Below are 18,157 nucleotides of genomic sequence, written 5' to 3' on the forward strand. Positions count from 1 at the left end.
GACAGCGCAGTCAAAACGACTAAAAGCGCCCACTTTGATAACAATGTGGCTGAAATAACCTAAAACACTCCCTTCATCGATAGCACAATCGACACGACCTAAAGTGTTACTTCAACAATAGCTCAATCGACATGACTCAAAGCACTCCATTGAACATTGGCATGATCAAAATGACCCAAAGCGATCCCTTCGATAATAGTGAGATTTACATAGCCCTAAGTATTTTATTTGGCAATAGTATGATAGACGTAATCTAAAGTATTTCCTTCGACGACTACACGATCGACACAACCCAAGGCTCTTCCTTCGACGATGGCACATTTAACATAACCCCAAGTGTTTCCTTTGATAATTGTGTGACTAACATTACCCAAAGTACTTTCTTCAATGATAACACAACCCAAAATACTCCCTTCGATGACAACGTGACTGAAATGACCCAAAGCCCTAGCTTCAATAATGGATAAGCAACTATCCCATTTTGTGTGGATGTCAACAATTGAATAAGAATCATAATTGTGCCCCAACTTCGCTATGCTTGTCAAGGCATGATTTGGGGGGGGGGAAGGCGATGGGGGGCAAATGATAGAAAAATAATAACATAGCCAATACCTCAATGACATATGGTCAACATTTAAGGGGTACATGGGCGATAACTCAAAGTCACGTGGTTAACACCTCCGTGTCACGTGACTAACACCTCAGTGCCATGTGGTCAATACCTCAGGATGTTACTAACCAAATCATAATTGTCACATGTCTTGTAGATTCTATGCAACATGATTACATTAGAACTGAAAGATGCATATAATCATATTCCTGACATTAATATATATCTATAAGCATAATGATCCAAAACTCTACTATAAAAGACCCCCCAAGTATATTCTCAATGGGTTTCTCCCTCTCTAGTGAATTTTACATATTTTGTATTTAGCACATGATGGAATCCTTTTAACTCATTAAAGTATTAGAGGAGCCTTACGAGATATGTCCCGACACAAATTCTTTTTTTTTTTGTAGAATCTCTTATAGAACACACTCATTTTTTTTTATATCAAACTCATATGGCTCTGAATTCCTTTCCCATATCAAACAATCAAATTCTACTTTAACAAGTTAACCTAGCTAGCATGTAGGATTTTATTTAAATTCATATTTGTAGTTCCAATGAATGTAAACTTCTTGCATAGATTTATTAATTTTTCATTTCAAAATAATAAATTTATAATATCAACACTGTATATTATTGGAGAACTAATGTATTAGAAAGAAACCAACCTAAATGGTCAATACTTAAAAATTCTTTATGAGTGAGGCATTGAGAAAAACTACATTAAATCCTAATATTATGAAAATTCTTTATGAGTGAGCCAACAAATAAACTACATTGCATCCTTATATTACGGAACCATATCAATAACATATGAATTTAAACATAAAAAATATATGAATATAACTCTTAAACCATGAAAACAAAGGGATATACTGAATCGTTGTTGCATAGGAATCTAAGTGAACAGGTTACAAAGGGAAAAAAAAAAGACAATATATATGGATGTGTACCTAATAATAAGGATATAACATAAATAAAATTGCAACTTATTTTAGACTAGACTATCCCCCGATCTTCTAATTCTATCGAACCTCAATAGGAATGTCATCAAATCTCATATTCTTACTTATTTTAAATTATTTTCTTTACTCAATTTGCTCTAATTTTATAATAAAGAAATAATGACATAGCTAATACATTGACACCACATGATTGGCATCTAAGGGGTACATGACTAATAGCTCAGAGTCACGTGATTGACACTTAACCCTATGTGACTAACACTTTAGTGTTATGTGGTCGATGCCTTAGGGATGTTACTAATCATATCACAATTACCACATGTCTTGTAGATTCTGTGCAACATGACTCCATTAGGATCGAAAGATATGTACAATCATATTCTTGATATTAATGTGTCTACGAGCATAACAATCTAAAAGTCACACTACAAAAGACCCCAAGTATATTCTAAATGAAGGTCACCCCACTAAGGTGAATTACGTCTTTTGTATTTAACACTTAATCGAATCCTCTTAACTCCTTACTACTTTAAGCATGAAAGGGGCCTTGTCAGGTATGCCTTAATATAATTTCTTTTTTATAGGATCCCTTGTTAAGCACACTTATTTCTAAATGTCAAACTCACGCTCAAACCAAGATTGACTCCAAATTCTCTCCCCATATCAAATAATCAAATTTCGCATTAACAAGTTAACCTAGCTAGCATGTAGGATTATACATAAATTCATATTTGTAGTTTGAATAAATGTAAACTTCTTGCATAGATTTGTTAATTTTCCATCTTCAAAACAATAAATTTTTAATATCAACACTATATATTATTGGAGAACCAATGTGTTAGAAAGAAATCAACTAAATGGTCAATACTTAAATATTCTTTGAGTGAGGCATTGAACAAAACTAAATTAAATCCTAATATTGTGGATCATATCAAAATTCTTTATTAGTGGACCAACCAATAAAACTTCATTGAATCCTCGTATTATTGAACCATATCAATAATATATGAATTTAAACATAAGAAATACGTAAATATAACTCTTAAACCATGGAAACTCTCTCGGTCGCTCGGTCTTACATACATGGAATCAAAGTGATTGGCTTACAAAGGGATAAAAAAGATTAAAAAAACATATGCATGTGTCCGTAATAATAAGAATGTAACAAAAATAAAAATATAACTTATTTTAGACCAAACGATCTCTCGGTCTCCTAATTCTATCAAATCTCAATACGAATATTATCAAATCTCATATTCTTACCTATTTGTCTTTCTCGAATTCTTTTTTACTCAATTTGCTCTTATTTTATATACATATATATGATTATTAGATCTAAAATTATTATCAATCTTTAGAGTTAAGTTATTTATAGAATATTCATTAAATACAATAAAAATAATTTATCTATTTTTTTATCAATTTAATATCATTAATATTTTTTTTATCCTCATCATTAATGCATCTAATATTATATAAATCCTTGCCTTTTCTTTCTATTTCTTTAAAAATTCGAAAGATATTCTTTTCTCCATCTTTAGTACATAATTTATTATAAAAATATTATAAACTTTATATGTTACCATAATGACAACTCTTTTCATCTCTTTGTTTAAATTATATATATTTCTTAATATTTAAAGTATGATCTTTAATTACAAAGATATTTTTTAGTATCAAAATGATATAATCTAATAGGATAAATTATCGAGAAGAGAGATGTGCCTTCATTTTGTTGTTCTCCATTAGTGTCTCGTTTTTTTTTCCCTTTGTTTCGAAAATTTCCCTTATAATGTATCTCAAACACCTCAACTTAATGTATCTCATACATATATAGATGCTTGTTAATGTCTAATTCGATAGCCCCATCCGGCGACTCATGTTAGTGTATCTCAGAAACCTCAACATAATGGCATGCAGCAAGCAACACAAAGTACAAAATGTCCTCTCCTATCTCTTGGTTTAACCATGAAGTCTATCCCAAAACACTTCAATGACCACTGATAGGGATGATTTTACCTCATGTCAGTTATTACAGAGGTTGACATTTAAGTAGAGCTCCAAGTCATTAGTCCCAAAATGATATTGTAATGCATCCCGACGTGTCCCGCATCAATTACTGATAATAACTATCCCACCTTATTAAGATTAGAGAATGATCAGATGATTCACCTAATCTTATCCTAGGCCAACTAGTAAGAAGGCCTAGGGATCAAGTATAAAAAGAAATTTATCAGCACACACCGAGGGGGACTCTCTATACATTAACTTAGTCATATAATTTATACTACTGTCTTCTTCCCTTCATTGACTTAAATATTAGAGGGGCTGTGCTGGGCAATCCTCAGTACCTGCCTATCATGCAAGATCGTCAATTGCCTTGGACACCAGGATGACCCAATCCTGGGAAGAAACCTTGCAACCAAGAAGTTCTCAGACCGCCTACTCGATCATCCCGAATCGAGTCCTCACTAACAAAACGATTTCCGACCAAGCAATCTATACAGTCTCACCTTACTAACTCTCTTAAGTTAATTAGGAAAAGATAAGTAAGTGAGCCTACACCTTCTACGGTGGATCAATAATGCCGACTCACAAATCAACTATACTTATATGGCACACCATAATTGCAAATACCAAGAAGGGTGACCCACAGCCGACCCAGCTAGCTTAAACACAACATACTTTGCCACTTATTTATTGCTTATGAATTGGCAGAGTCCACGACAAAAGCCAAATCTTCAATCTTCTACTTTTACATTACTATGGAACAAAACAAAACCCAGCTTGAATTCAGGTAGATGTTGACGTGCCGTGCCAAGATTCATTGCATCCGTATTGTTTGCCACAGTTAAGTCTCGTCGACTGCACCGCAACCCTGCAATACTATAATAAACTACTAAATGGTGATGCCCAGTTAGAGATGGCAGCGTGCGTTGGTTGGGTGCATTGAACCTCTGCGTCAGTTGCGCACGTGGCTGTTTTATAGAGTACGTAAGTCACCTGGGTATGAGGTGGGAGACGACGTCTTCCCAAAGGGAGAGTCTGAGGAGAATCAATGAGGAAAACGTCGACAAACTTACGATCAGTGCCTTTCCCTTCTTTTCTCTCTCTTTTTCGATAAACTTAATTTTTTTTTCTTATTTTTAGTGCGGGTTATACTCACTCATTGTCCATCGCCAGCATATCACACTATAGGAGCCCAAATAGATCTGACCCATACCGCAGGGGGTATACAGGTCAACTGCTCACACTACAGCATCACAAAAAGGTACTATCGGTCCTCACTAATTACAACTTTCTTTCGTCGGCTCCGCAAGTATAAGAACCGATGCTCGATGCTTGAGGAGAGGATCGGTCAAAGAACAACCCACCCGATACTAGTCCTTTCTTCATATTCTAACTTAAGCATCGGAGGGATTAAATTGGGAATCCCCCTAACACCGACTTGTAGTTTAAGATCTCAACGATAATCTTGGGACGATCCTTTATAGCCTTGACCTCACTCTCACCGCTTTGAGAAGCCACCTGGATGACCTTGCACCTTTGGGATAGGACCAAGTCGTATCGATTTGCGGTCCAGGATATCAAGTTGCAAACATTTTGGTGCTAGGAGAGTTAAATGTCGCAAGAGCATCCACTAATTAATCCACTCAACGAGTTCTCCAACGAGAATGCTCCTCCACCCACACACAATACCTTTGGTCGAGGAAGGCAATTACCCACCCTCTCACAAGTAGACGAGTCCACCTAGGCCGGGATACTGGGTGCTATTGGCGCCTATTTAACAACCCTAGACTCTCTCCTCTAGGAGCCAACATGGGACAATTGGTGGTCCCAACCGAGGCCTTCCTAAACCTCACACACTAGGTGCAGGCACGTGCTGGGATGATGCAAGTCATCGCTCCCCTCCTACCCCAACATATGGTACCTATTCCGCAACCACAGCCAGTGGTCTAGCCATCGCTTGTTTGCACACCCCTTGGTTCTACCCTGGCTGATCCACCCCTGGTGCACTAAGACCATCCCTAGTTAACCAAGGGACAACTCGAGGGCCCACACTTCCCGATGATGAAATGCAATACTCCCTCATCCCACCGTATCGCCTTAGCCTTCCCTGAATTGAACACTTATTCGATAGATTTAATGGATGACTCACTGAAGGCTCAATTACAATTAGTGAACCAGTACCTAAACCAGGTGCAATGAGAATTCTAGTAGTCTAAGAGGGAGGTCGTCGACTCTGTCTCGAGTAGCTCCTCTTTTGTCTAAGATATCCAAGAGAAGCCCCTCTCGACTAACTTCCGCCTCCTGACGCTGAAGACTTTCGATGGAAATTCTGACTTGGGATAGCACATGGTGGCCTTTTAGGCTCAGATGGCTATTGGAAAACCTTAGACAACATCACTTGCATAGCGAAAAATAAAAATAAAAATAAATTTCCTAAAACAAATTTATCGGATCGTCATGTGATGATCGGGAGCATAAAACTCAAGAAACTGAAAAGCGCATAAGGGGTGTGAGACATTCTCACATAGAGGAACTCATATATTCCATAAGATTATAAATTCTAGTCTATGAACGAAGGAGCTCTCATGAACTCCTCTCTAGTAGTGATCCACATGATGGACACAGTAATAACGCACCTCCGCATACAATGCATTCTTTCCTTGTGATCGCGCACCACCATGCAGTAGCAAATAAGGAGGGATCAATCCCTCTTGTTGTCCTCTCGCACTAGAGAGGGGGCTAATGACTAGAGGAAAAAGGGAGGAAGAGATGAGGAGGGTGGCGGGTATAGAGGTCCAACCTATGGCCCTTTGATCCCTAACTCTTATTTATAGAGAGCCTCCTTTAACTGACCCTAATGGATCTTACCTTAATGGATATTGGATCTCTATTCAATTACCCCTAGCTTAATGGATATTAGATTCTCATCCAATAACCATTCTAAGCTCTATTAGGTCTCACCTAATAGATCCATTAAAATAGAGGTTTATTGGATATCTGATATTTAATCCTTTATTCGTCATATTGTTCACCATATGTGTGTAACCCTCTAGGCCCAATACCAAGCTGGTCATGAGTTGCATTTGTTAAAACTTCTTTTGACTCAATAAATTATTATCCCTATAATAATTCACTCAACTCATTAACTATGGATGTACTATGCTACTACGCCATAGTCCCTAGATGGTATAGGGGGACCTAATTTGGTAGACCTGTCTACCCTCAGTTATCATGTATCTATAGTTTCTCATCCATTTAATATTGTAAAGATCATATACCAGACATGATACTGTTAGGTACATACAGAATCCATCCGAGTCTCACTCTAATCAGAGTCTCCTAAAGAACTCCTTTTCTCTCAATTTGAATCTCACGCTTATCTGATTTATCACAATCTGATTGATCTTGGCTAGAGACTTACATGAGTGAGAACACATAAGATATTCCTCTTATGATATGAGAGTAGATGATCCTCTATTGACACCCAATTACCTTCGTAAAGTTGGTTATCATTCCCAATGACCGTTTATAATAGATCTAGAACTTCTAGACCTATAAGTCTACATGTAATGTTTAATGTGTGGACGGATGATCATGGACCATGTGATGTGTATACTTGTGATTATTATTATTGGGGTCTGCGAGCCTCCATTATATTTCTCGTTTATTGTCGGGTGCCTATGATTAAGTTGTAATCACATGAGGAGGTGAAATGGGAGCGTGGATGCGATAACGGGACCCACGAGACGGACGATCGTAATGCATGAAGATACATCGAGATGTCGACGGAACCAACGAGGACGAGATGGATGATCATAGGACATGAAGATGCACCGTTGTACACATAGATCTTGATGTGAGTAATTAGGCCTACTGGCTTGGGCCTGATCATATTATGTTGTGGTCCATGATCATCTGGTATGATTGCTTATACACATACTAAATATGTATATATATTTGCATGCGATGTAGATATATATTAAATATGTATATGTGTGACATGTCATATTAGGAGACCAAATCATAGAAACATCTCTCTCGATAATATTAAGTCGGTAAACGTGAGGCAATTAGATTGACCCACGTGGCCTTCCATCGTTATAGGTATGAACCGATTCCCGGTGTAGGTTGAGTTAGTCGAGTCCCTCGAGGCTCACCTATATCGCGATTCGCTATCTTGCTTACAACATAGAGATATCACCGGTGACCTGAGGACATGGTATGCTTAGTCGAGTCCTTCGAGGGTATATCATCGAATCAGACTCAGCTTGTAACGATGGTATTGACTTAACCGAGCATCATGGTTAGTCGAGTCCCTCGAGACCATGGTGATTCGGAGGCCGAATAGGACGGAAATCACAAGGAGTTATGATCGACAAGAGTTGCCTACCTTTTGGGCTTAGTGTGATTAGTCGAGTCCATCGAGGTTACACTAAGACGATGATTAGATCCTGATCCCCACTAGAAGTTTGCCGGAGACTTTTGTTTCACGTGCTGAGGGTGTCGCGTGACTCGCTAGTAAAATAGTGGGAGCATATTAAGATAGAAGCCCAAATCTTGATTGTTTATTTCTTACAAAATCTGCATGTTATTCATTTCTACTACATCTTTATTTTCAGAAAATGTCAGTTTCAAATCCCTTACGTGGGATACTTGATGCCAACCACCTCACTGGTCCAAATTATACAGATTGTCTCCGTAACTTAAGAATTGTTCTCACGGCAGAAAAAATCATGTACGTCCTTGATACAATGATGCCTACGCCCGAGGAAGGGGCAAGCGAGGATGAGATCACTCACTACGTGAAGTACATTGATGACTCCACTCTTGCTCAGTGCTACATGTTGGGCTCTATGACTCCTGAGTTACAGAGACAACATGAAAAGATGGATGCTAGATCCATTCTCATACATGTCCGCAAATTGTTTGAGGAACAAGGAAGGACTCAGCGATATGAGATATCCAAGAGCCTCTTCCACGCTACGATGACTGAGGGGACACTAGTTCAAAACCATGTCTTAAAGATGATTGAGTGGATAGAGAAACTCACAAGACTAGGAATGGTCCTAGAGGATAACTTATGTATGGACATTGTGCTTTAGTCCCTACCGGATTCCTTTTCACAGTTCATAATGAATTTTAATATGAATAAGTTTGAGGTGACTCTCCCAGAGCTCCTCAATATATTGAGGGAGACAGAGAGTACTATTAAGAAAGAGAAGTCAGTTCTCTACACTCGTGAGACCAAAAAGAAAAGGAAAGCAAAAAAGTCCCTTAAGAAGGGCAAGGGCAAGGGTAGATCAGGTAAAGCAAAGATTGCTAAGAAAGACCCAACAAAGGACAAAGGCCAGTGCTTCCACTATGGCAAAGATAGACACTGTAAGAGGAACTACAAAGAGTACATTGCAGATAGGGCGGAACAAAAGCTTGGAGAAGCTTCAGGTACATTCGTGATCAGTCTCTATTTGTCAAACCCTTATGATAACACATGGATATTGGATACCGATAGTGCTTATCATATATGCAATTCGTTGTAGGTTCTAGCAAGGCCTAGGAGACTAGAGAGAGGCGAGATGGACCTCAAGATGGGCAATGGAGCAAAAGTTGCTATAGTAGCTGTTGGTGAGGTCGCCCTATATTTGCCTGGTGGAGCTTTTATTGCATTAGATGCATGTTATTTTGTTCCTTCTATTATCAAAAACATTATCTCCGTTTCATGTTTGACAGTTAGTGGATATAAATTAGTTTTTGAGAACAATGGTTGTTCGATATTATTAGATAATGAGATCATCACGAAAGGAACATTGCATAATGGTTTATTTATACTAGACACTACTCCACATATCATGAATGTAAATGTGTCTAAGAGGAAACAAGATGACGTGAATAGTGCATACCTATGACATTGTAGGCTAGGTTACATCCATGAGGGAAGGATTCAAAAGTTGCTAAATGATGGATATCTAGATCCATTCGACTATGAGTCATATGCAACTTGCGAGCCTTGCCTTCATGGAAAACTGACCAACTCTCTATTTAGTGGAACTGGAGAGAGAGAGCCACTGAATTGTTAAAACTCATACATAGTGATGTATGTGGACCCATGTCAACTCATGCCATTGGTGGTTACTCCTACTTCATTACCTTTACTGATGATTTCTCAAGGTATGGATATGTGTACTTAATGAAGTGCAAGTCCAAGGTCTTTGAGAAATTTAGAGAGTATAAGAATGAAGTGGAGAACCAGATTGGAAAGAGTATTAAGACTCTTCGATCAGATCGAGGAGGTGAGTACTTAAGTACAGAGTTTACTCAGTTCCTCAAGGACCATGAGATATTATCCCAATGGACACATCCTTATACACCTCAGCTCAATGGTGTCTCTGAAAGGAGAAATAATACGCTATTAGATATGGTACGGTCCATGATGAGTTTCGCTGACCTACCCATCTCATTCTGAGGATATGCCCTAGAGACCGCAGCTTACCTTCTGAATAGAGTTCCAACTAAGTTGGTAGTGTCTATGCCATATGAGATATGGAAAGGGAAGAAGCTCAATCTTAAGGTTATTAAGATTTGGGGTTGTCCTACCCACGTTAAAAGACACAACCCCGATAAGTTAGAATCGAGGACAGAGTAGTGTAAATTTATGAGATACCCCAAGGAAACTTGTGGGTATTATTTCTATCATCTCGAGGACCAAAAGGTCTTTGTAGCTAAGAGAGCAATGTTCCTTGAGAAGCAACACATTCTTAGCGGAGATAGTGGGAGCATGATAGAGTTGAGCAAGGTTGGAGAACCAAGCTCAAGCACTACTCTGCAGCCCGAGTATGTTCAGGTACCTAACACACAAGTTTCAATTTTATATAGGTCTGGTAGAGTATCCCATCCTCTTGAGAGATATTGGGACATATTAGAGGAGAGGATGTTGAGGACATTGATTTTCAAACCTACGAGGAGGCTATTATAAGTATAGACTTCGGGAAGTGGCAAGAAGCCATGAATTCTGAGATGGATTCTATGTACTCCAATATGGTTTGGAACCTAGTTGATGCACCCGAAGGTATTATACCCATCGATTGCAAGTGGATCTTTAAGAAAAAGATCGAAGTAGATGAAAAGGTAGAGACTTATAAAGCAAGGTTAGTAGCTAACGGGTATCGTCAAATGCAAGGTGTTGACTATGACGAAACCTTCTCACCCGTAGTAATATTAAAATCCATCCGAATTCTATTGGCTATTGCAGCACACTATGATTATGAGATCTGATATGATACAACTTGAGGGATTCGTGTCCAAGAACTGCCCAGATAAGGTATGCAGGTTGCTTAGATCCATTTATGGACTAAAGCAAGCTTTTTGAAGTTGGAACATAGGATTTGATGAGGCAATCAGATCTTATGATTTCGTTAAGAACGAAGATGAGCCCTGTGTGTACAGGAAGGTAAGTGGGAGCGCTATCACCTTTTTTGGTGTTATATGTGAATGACATTCTGATCATTGGGAATGACGTAGGAATGCTATTCATAGTAAAGGCTTGGTTATCTAGACACTTCTCCATGAAGGACTTAGGAGAAGCATCCTATATCTTGGGGATTCGGATCTATAGAGACAGATCCAAGAGTATGCTTGACTTGTCCTAGTCCAGGTACATAGAAACCATTGTCAAAAGATTTGGCATAAAAAATTTCAAGAGATGTCTCATACCGATGAGACATGGGATATCGCTTTCTAGGAGTATGTCCCCAAAGACTCTAGAAGAAAGGGCAAACATGGATATGATACCTTATGCCTCAGCGATAGAGTCTATCATGTATGTCATGCTATGTACGAGGCCTGATATAGCGCATGCTCTGAGTGTCACGAGCAAGTATCAAGTAGATCCAGGCTTGGAGCACTGGAAAACAATAAAGTGTATCCTTAAGTACTTGAGAAGGACTAAGGATCTTTACTAGTATATGGAGGTAGTAGCCTCAGGGTTGAAGGCTACACGGACTCAAGTTTTCAGTCTGATGTCGATGATAGCAAGTCGAATTTGTGGTATATGTAAACCTTGAATGGAGGAGCAGTGTGCTGGAAGAGTTCCAAGTAAGATACTACTGCTGACTCGACCATAGAGGCGAAGTACATTGCTGCAGCAAATGCAGCAAAGGAGGGAGTCTGGGTGAATAAGTTCATCATAGATCTAGGAGTCGTGTCGGATAGCGAGGGGCTGATTTCCTTATATTGCAACAACAACGAGGCAATTGCTCAAGCAAATGAACCCAGGTTTCATCAGGAATCTAAGCATGTTCTGAGGAGGTTCCACCTGATCAGAGAGATCGTAACCCGAGGAGATGTAGTAGTGGAAAGAGTTCCATCCGAAGATAACATTGCAGATCCACTAACAAAGCCATTGTCTCATATTATCTTTGAGCGTCACAGGGGTCTGATGGGGATCAAACACATAGGTGATTGGCTCTAGGTTAAGTGGGAGATTGCTAGTTATAGGTGCCCAACAAGCCAATCACGTGAGTGATGGCACATGTGACTTGACACAGAATCTTTTTACTTATTATATTTTGATATTTATCACTTTATATTAAATATTACATATATGCATGTATATATTGTGATGTCCTTAGATCTGTGCAATGAGAATTGGATCGTGACGAGATCACGATAATGAGATCGATTCACCTTTAAACATAGATCCTAAATAATCCCGGTCATAGGTTACTCGAGAGGGACATCGTGATAACCGGACATACTGGTGTGTTATATACTCGTCCATATGATGGATGCAGCTAGTCTCATAGCTGCTCATGTGGGGATACTAGGGATACAATACAGGTGCTCATTAGAGAATGAGTTCACTGATTGATCCGCTTACGGAATGTTGGATGGTTGATGATGCCTTATTGTCATACAACGATTCCATAGTCCTAGTGGTGTGTCTGGTCCTTAGACTTGAGACACCAAGGATGTCCTATATGAGTGCTCCACTCTTTGATATAATATTTATAGGTTTGGATGTCCTAAATCCAGTACAACTGGTCATTGGGAGTGGCAGTTGACCTTACGAGAGAGGTTCGATATTATGAGAAGAATATCTCATGTGTTCTTACTCAGACAAATCCCTGGCCAGGGTCATTCGGATTGAGAGAGAAAGAGTTCTCCGGGAGAATCCAATTAGAGCGAGACTCGAGAAGAAACCATATGGGTCTGACAGCACCATACTCAATATACGATCTCTGAGATATTAGATGATGATGGACTATAGGTATACGGTAACCGAGGATAGACAGGTCCAATGGATTGGATTCCCTTGTATCGTTTGGGTCTGGGGACTACGGCGTAGTGGTCTAGTACGTCCGTAGTCGATGAGTCGAGTAAATTATTATAGAGATAATAATTTACTAAGTTAGAAGGAGTTCTAACAGGTATGACTCACAGCCAGCTCGATATTGGACCTAGAGGGTCACACACATATGGTAGGCATTGCGATGAGTAGTGATTCATTTATAAGATATCCGCCGGAGTCCCTATCTTATTGGATATCTAATAAGCTCCTGAATTATTGGATCCCATGAACGAGATTCAATCAGAGCCCATGAGAGATTATTGGATAGAGATTCATTAAGCTAAAAGGCTTGGGCAATTAGATGCAGATCCAATACCCACTAGGGGAGGATCCATTAGGGTTTGACAGGGGACCTCTATAAATAGAAGGAATTCAGTGGTTCATAGGCTAGAGCCTTTACTTGCCTCTCTTATTCTCCTCCCCCTCTTCACCTCAGAGCAAGCCTGGAGTTTTGAGGAGCGTCATCGCAGCCTTGCTGTGTGGATCACCGCTAGAGAGGAGGACGCTTAACCTCCTTCACCCTCTCCTAGAGATCTACAAGGAAATAGGGATATACGATCTCCCTAGGTAACACAATCTATTCTATATGCAGTTTGTTTCATGGATTTTTGCGCACCAATCTTCGCACGACGACGAACATCTTTTTGAGAAATTGGAGATTTTGTTTTCTTGTTCTTCCGCTGCGCATATGATGTCGCCCCCAAGATTTCCCAACAGGTGCCACTTGGGAGGGCGAGATCCGCCACCACTATAAGCAAGACTTGATGACTGGGTGGAACAGAAGGAGGAGTCCTACCTCAAGAGCATCATAGGATAGGCAGAACCCATTTGGGATCGGGTTGTAATGGCGTTGCCCAAGTCGAGGGACGCATAGCTCGTACTCAACGGAGATACATTAGTGTGACCAAAGTCACTCCAAAATGGGTGCTGTCATGAATGAATCGCAGTTGTATGCATCCTTCATGGATTCTAGGACCCGAAGGGCTTTGACATCCATCAAGGACATGCCCTTGGAGGACGAGCTTATCTGCTCGGCTCTCGGACTACTTGAGGACGAAGCATTGGCTACAACATATGGCCAACTCGTTGAACCAAAAGAAGATAGAGAAGGAGAAGACACGACTTGAAGAATGGTCACTAGGTTGTGGCAAAGAAAGATGAAGACTCAACACCTCTTACTTGAGGTACAACCCAAAACGACTCTAAGGGAATGGCGCATAAGGCTAAGGGATGGAATGAGCCTCCCTTGCCGACAAACAAGGAGCTTAAAAGGGGGGAGCACCACCCCTTACCCTCTGTCATCAAGGTGGCCATCCCATTAGAAGAAATTCTTGGAGGTGAGAAACCTTGAAATCTACCATAAATAATGCCTCAAAGAAACCCCCAGAGGTGGAAACCTTGGAATCCTACATAATGGCACCTCGAAGAACCCTTTGGAGGCCGAAAAGTTTGAGCCCCCATCATAGTTAAAGTGGTACTTCAAGTTCGGTGGAGACGATACGGATCCCTATGCCCTCAATGAGACAAAAAAAAGGCCTCAACAAGAACGAGACATGCCATGGCGAGGCCATCGATCTGAATGTGCTTGAGATGTATAAGTCGAGAAAAAGATAATGGAAGATCAAGACCCACTATGGTGGGAAAAGAAGATGCCCACTTTAGTGAGGCTAAATATGCATGAGATGTGTAGATCAAGAAGGAGGTAGTGGAAGGTTAAGTCCTGCCATAACGAGGCCATTAGGCTGAAAGAGATCAAGATGTGTAAATTGGGAAAAAGGTAGTGGAAGATCAAAGCCTACCATGGTGGGAAAAGAAGAAGCCTCCTACGGCGAGGCTGAATGTGCCTAAGATGTGAAGATTGAGAAGGAGGTAGTGGAAGATTAAGTCCCGCCATGGTGAGAGAAGAAGATGCCCGCTATGTGAGGCCATTGGGACAAAAGTTCATGAGATGTGTAAGTAGGAAAAAAGTAGCAGAAGATCAAGGGCGACCACAATGGGAAAAGAAGATGCCTACTACGATAAGGCCGAATATACTTGAGATATGTAGATTAGAAAGGAGGTAGTGGAAGATTAAGTCCCGCCATGACGGGGGAAGAAGACGCCTACTATGACGAGGCCGTTGGGTTAAAATTTTTTGAGATGTGTAAGTCAAGAAAAAGGTCATGAAAGATCAAGGTCCACCATAGTGAGGCCATTGGGCCGAAAGTGCCCAAGATGTGTAGATTAGGAAAAAGGTAGCGGAAGATCAAGACCCGCCACCATAGTGAGGCCATCAGACCGAAAGTGCCCAAGATGTGTAGGTTAGGAAAAAGGTAGCGGAAGATCAAGACCCGCCACCATAATGAGGCCATCAGACCGAAAGTGCCCAAGATGTGTAGGTTAAGAGAAAGGTAGCAGAAGATCAAGGCTCGCCACAATGAGGCCATCGGGCCAAAAGTGCTCGAAATGTGTAGGTCGGGAAAAAGGTAGTAGAAGATCAAGGCTTGACACGGTGAGGTTATTATGCTAAATGTGCTCGAGATGTGCGGTCGGGAAGCAAGTAGCAGAAGATCAAGGCATACCATAATGTAAAAAGAGGAGGCTCACCATGATGAGGCCATGGAGCTAAATGTGCTTGAGACATGCAAGTCGAGAGGAGAAGAGGCCCACTACGATGAGGCCACTAGGCGGAATGTACCTGAGACATGCGAGTCAAGATAACCCGATCCACTTTGATCCCCCTGTAGCGAAGTTATTAAGGAAAATGTGCCCTGGACATGTAAGTCAGGATAACTCGATCCACTACAAGGTACTTGCTACGGCAAGACTCAACCCAAGCCACACGTCAAAAAACATGATGTATCCAAGCAAGAGAAGACCTTGATCGACAAAAGAGCCATATGACGTACCTCGAGCCCCTGTACGAGACTCCCAAGCCACGCCTTCCGGGGGGACGAATGATAGGGAGTAGTATTCCAGCACTAGTCATAGTTTGCCAATTGATAGCTACCATGGACTTGACATGGAGGACACCTTGGCATCCGTCTTATGCAAAAAAAGGGCTAAGATTGCGGGCGACACTGCCTTAGTTGTCCCTCGCCAGCTTTGCATCACACGGGACTACACGAACTGGTGCCACACTATAGGAACTCGGATAGGTCGACCCGTGTCGCAGGGGGTGTACAAGTCGGCCGCCCACACTATCACGTCGCAGAGAGGTATGACCCGTCCACACTAGTTGCAACTCCCTCTCGTTGGCTTTGTAGGTATAAGAACTAAGCCCCGGTGCTTGAGGAGGGGATCGATCGAAGAGCAACCTGCCTGATGCAAGTCCTTTTTCCATCTATTAACTTAAGCATCGGATGAGTCGAGTTGGAAATCCCTCCAACATCGACCTGTGGTGCAGGATCTCGACGACAATCTCAGGACCATCCTCTACAGCCCCGACCTTACTCCTTGTTTGCGAGAGCATCTCAACAGCCTTATCATAATAGAAGATGTGATGACAGATATCTTGGAAGGATCATAAGTGCCACGGGATGTTGCTGAGTCAGAGAACACATCGATGATACTCCTTAGAATGAGTGAAAACTTTGATTCTGGACAAGAATAGCATAGCCTCGAGAGGCTGCTTCATCTTGTAGTCTACTTATCGTGGTTGTGCCCAGCACGTGACTCCCAGCCCTCAGCATATCGAGGAGTTTGCTCTAAGGGTTTGTGTAGCCCCTCCTACTATATAGAGAGAGGTGTTGCAGTAGTGGTTATCCGAGGCACGCATGGTCGGGCGTCATCACCGCCTCCTCCGCGAGAAAACGGTAAGCTCCAGCAGCAGCAGGAGGAGGAGGAGGAGGAGGAGGAAGAGGATAGAGGTTTGATGGTTCATCACTGGAGTGCAAGCGCAGTGCTGCTGGCGCTGATGGCGGTCCTCCTCGTGTTGCCACTGGTTTTGCCTCCTTTGCCTCCACCCCCACAGTTCCTTCTCCTGATACCTGTAGCCATGATGCTTCTGCTTGCGTTCCTTGCTTGCTTTCCCTCCAACAACATGGCATCGTCTCATCACTTCCCCCCACAACATCAGTGAAAATACTTCCTCTCGGCACTCCTGGTATCTATCATCAACTAGGCATGGCGAGCTAGTGTCAGAGAAGGCTTGCAAGATGAAGTGATATGTAATTTTTGCTCTTTCATTCCCAATGATTATGGTTCTACTATTTTTGGTCTTCTTCCTCTTCTCCTTCACCGAAGGGTCGGCCCCCAGGTGTTTGCATCCGTCTCCGAGAACTCCTGTTTCTGCCAGGCCCCACGATGTACACAAGAGGCATTGCCGCAAATGAACACGACAAATTCGTGAGCATGTGCCGGTGGAGTCCAGCAATCGATCGAGAAGCTAAGCGGCCATTTTGGTGCGTACAGCGACGGCAGCTTTGAGCCTCCGATGCAGAGATCGATGCAAGAAAAGCTAGTCGTACCCTATAAGCTGTCACATCCTTAGTCTCGTAATGCACCCGGACACGAGCAGTAGATAGTAGGTGTAAATAGTAGCTAAAACAACTTGCGGATGCGATGAATGACCGACTGTGACGACGTCAAAGGGAAGCATGAGGAGATTCCTAAACATATTGTTCTCATGCGCCTTATGGTGACTTGGGGAATTGACAGCAGTATGTGCATATGGGCCAGTTCAACCCTGGCAAATGTCCCTCTCAGATCACGAATTCTGAAGTAGCACCGCTGCCGCAGCATCAATCTAGTTGTTTTTGTATTACATGTCATCCTGGTGTCAGCTCTATCATTTCTTTGGTAGCCGCATGAACCAGTAGGGCCGCCGCCTGGTACTGCGGGTAGATTGATCGTGGCCTTCAAAACTTGGAACTACTCCAACATCCACGTTGAAGCACACGGATTTTGAATACCGCTATCTAACACGGCTTATAAGACTTAGAAAAGAGTATGTTCACCTGCCTTTTATCAGGTTGCTGCCAGTGATCACGAACCTCGTGCTTGAGTGGAATGCTTCTCTGTATTACTACTTTTATGATGTTGTTATTCTCCATCTTCCAAATTAAGGTCAGTGTCTCGTGGAACCAATAGCCGCCAACAGCAACAACTGCTCCTTGTGACATAGGCTTCTTGCAATAGCTTACTATTTCTCAAATAAGAGTGAAGAATGTTCTAAAGTGTATGTAATCTCGAGCCTGATTGTTAATGAAATCACGGATATATTTATAGCTCAATAATTAAATTCTT

Source organism: Musa acuminata, chromosome BXJ3-11 (assembly GCF_036884655.1).
Source record: "Musa acuminata AAA Group cultivar baxijiao chromosome BXJ3-11, Cavendish_Baxijiao_AAA, whole genome shotgun sequence".
Lineage (NCBI taxonomy): Eukaryota > Viridiplantae > Streptophyta > Magnoliopsida > Zingiberales > Musaceae > Musa > Musa acuminata.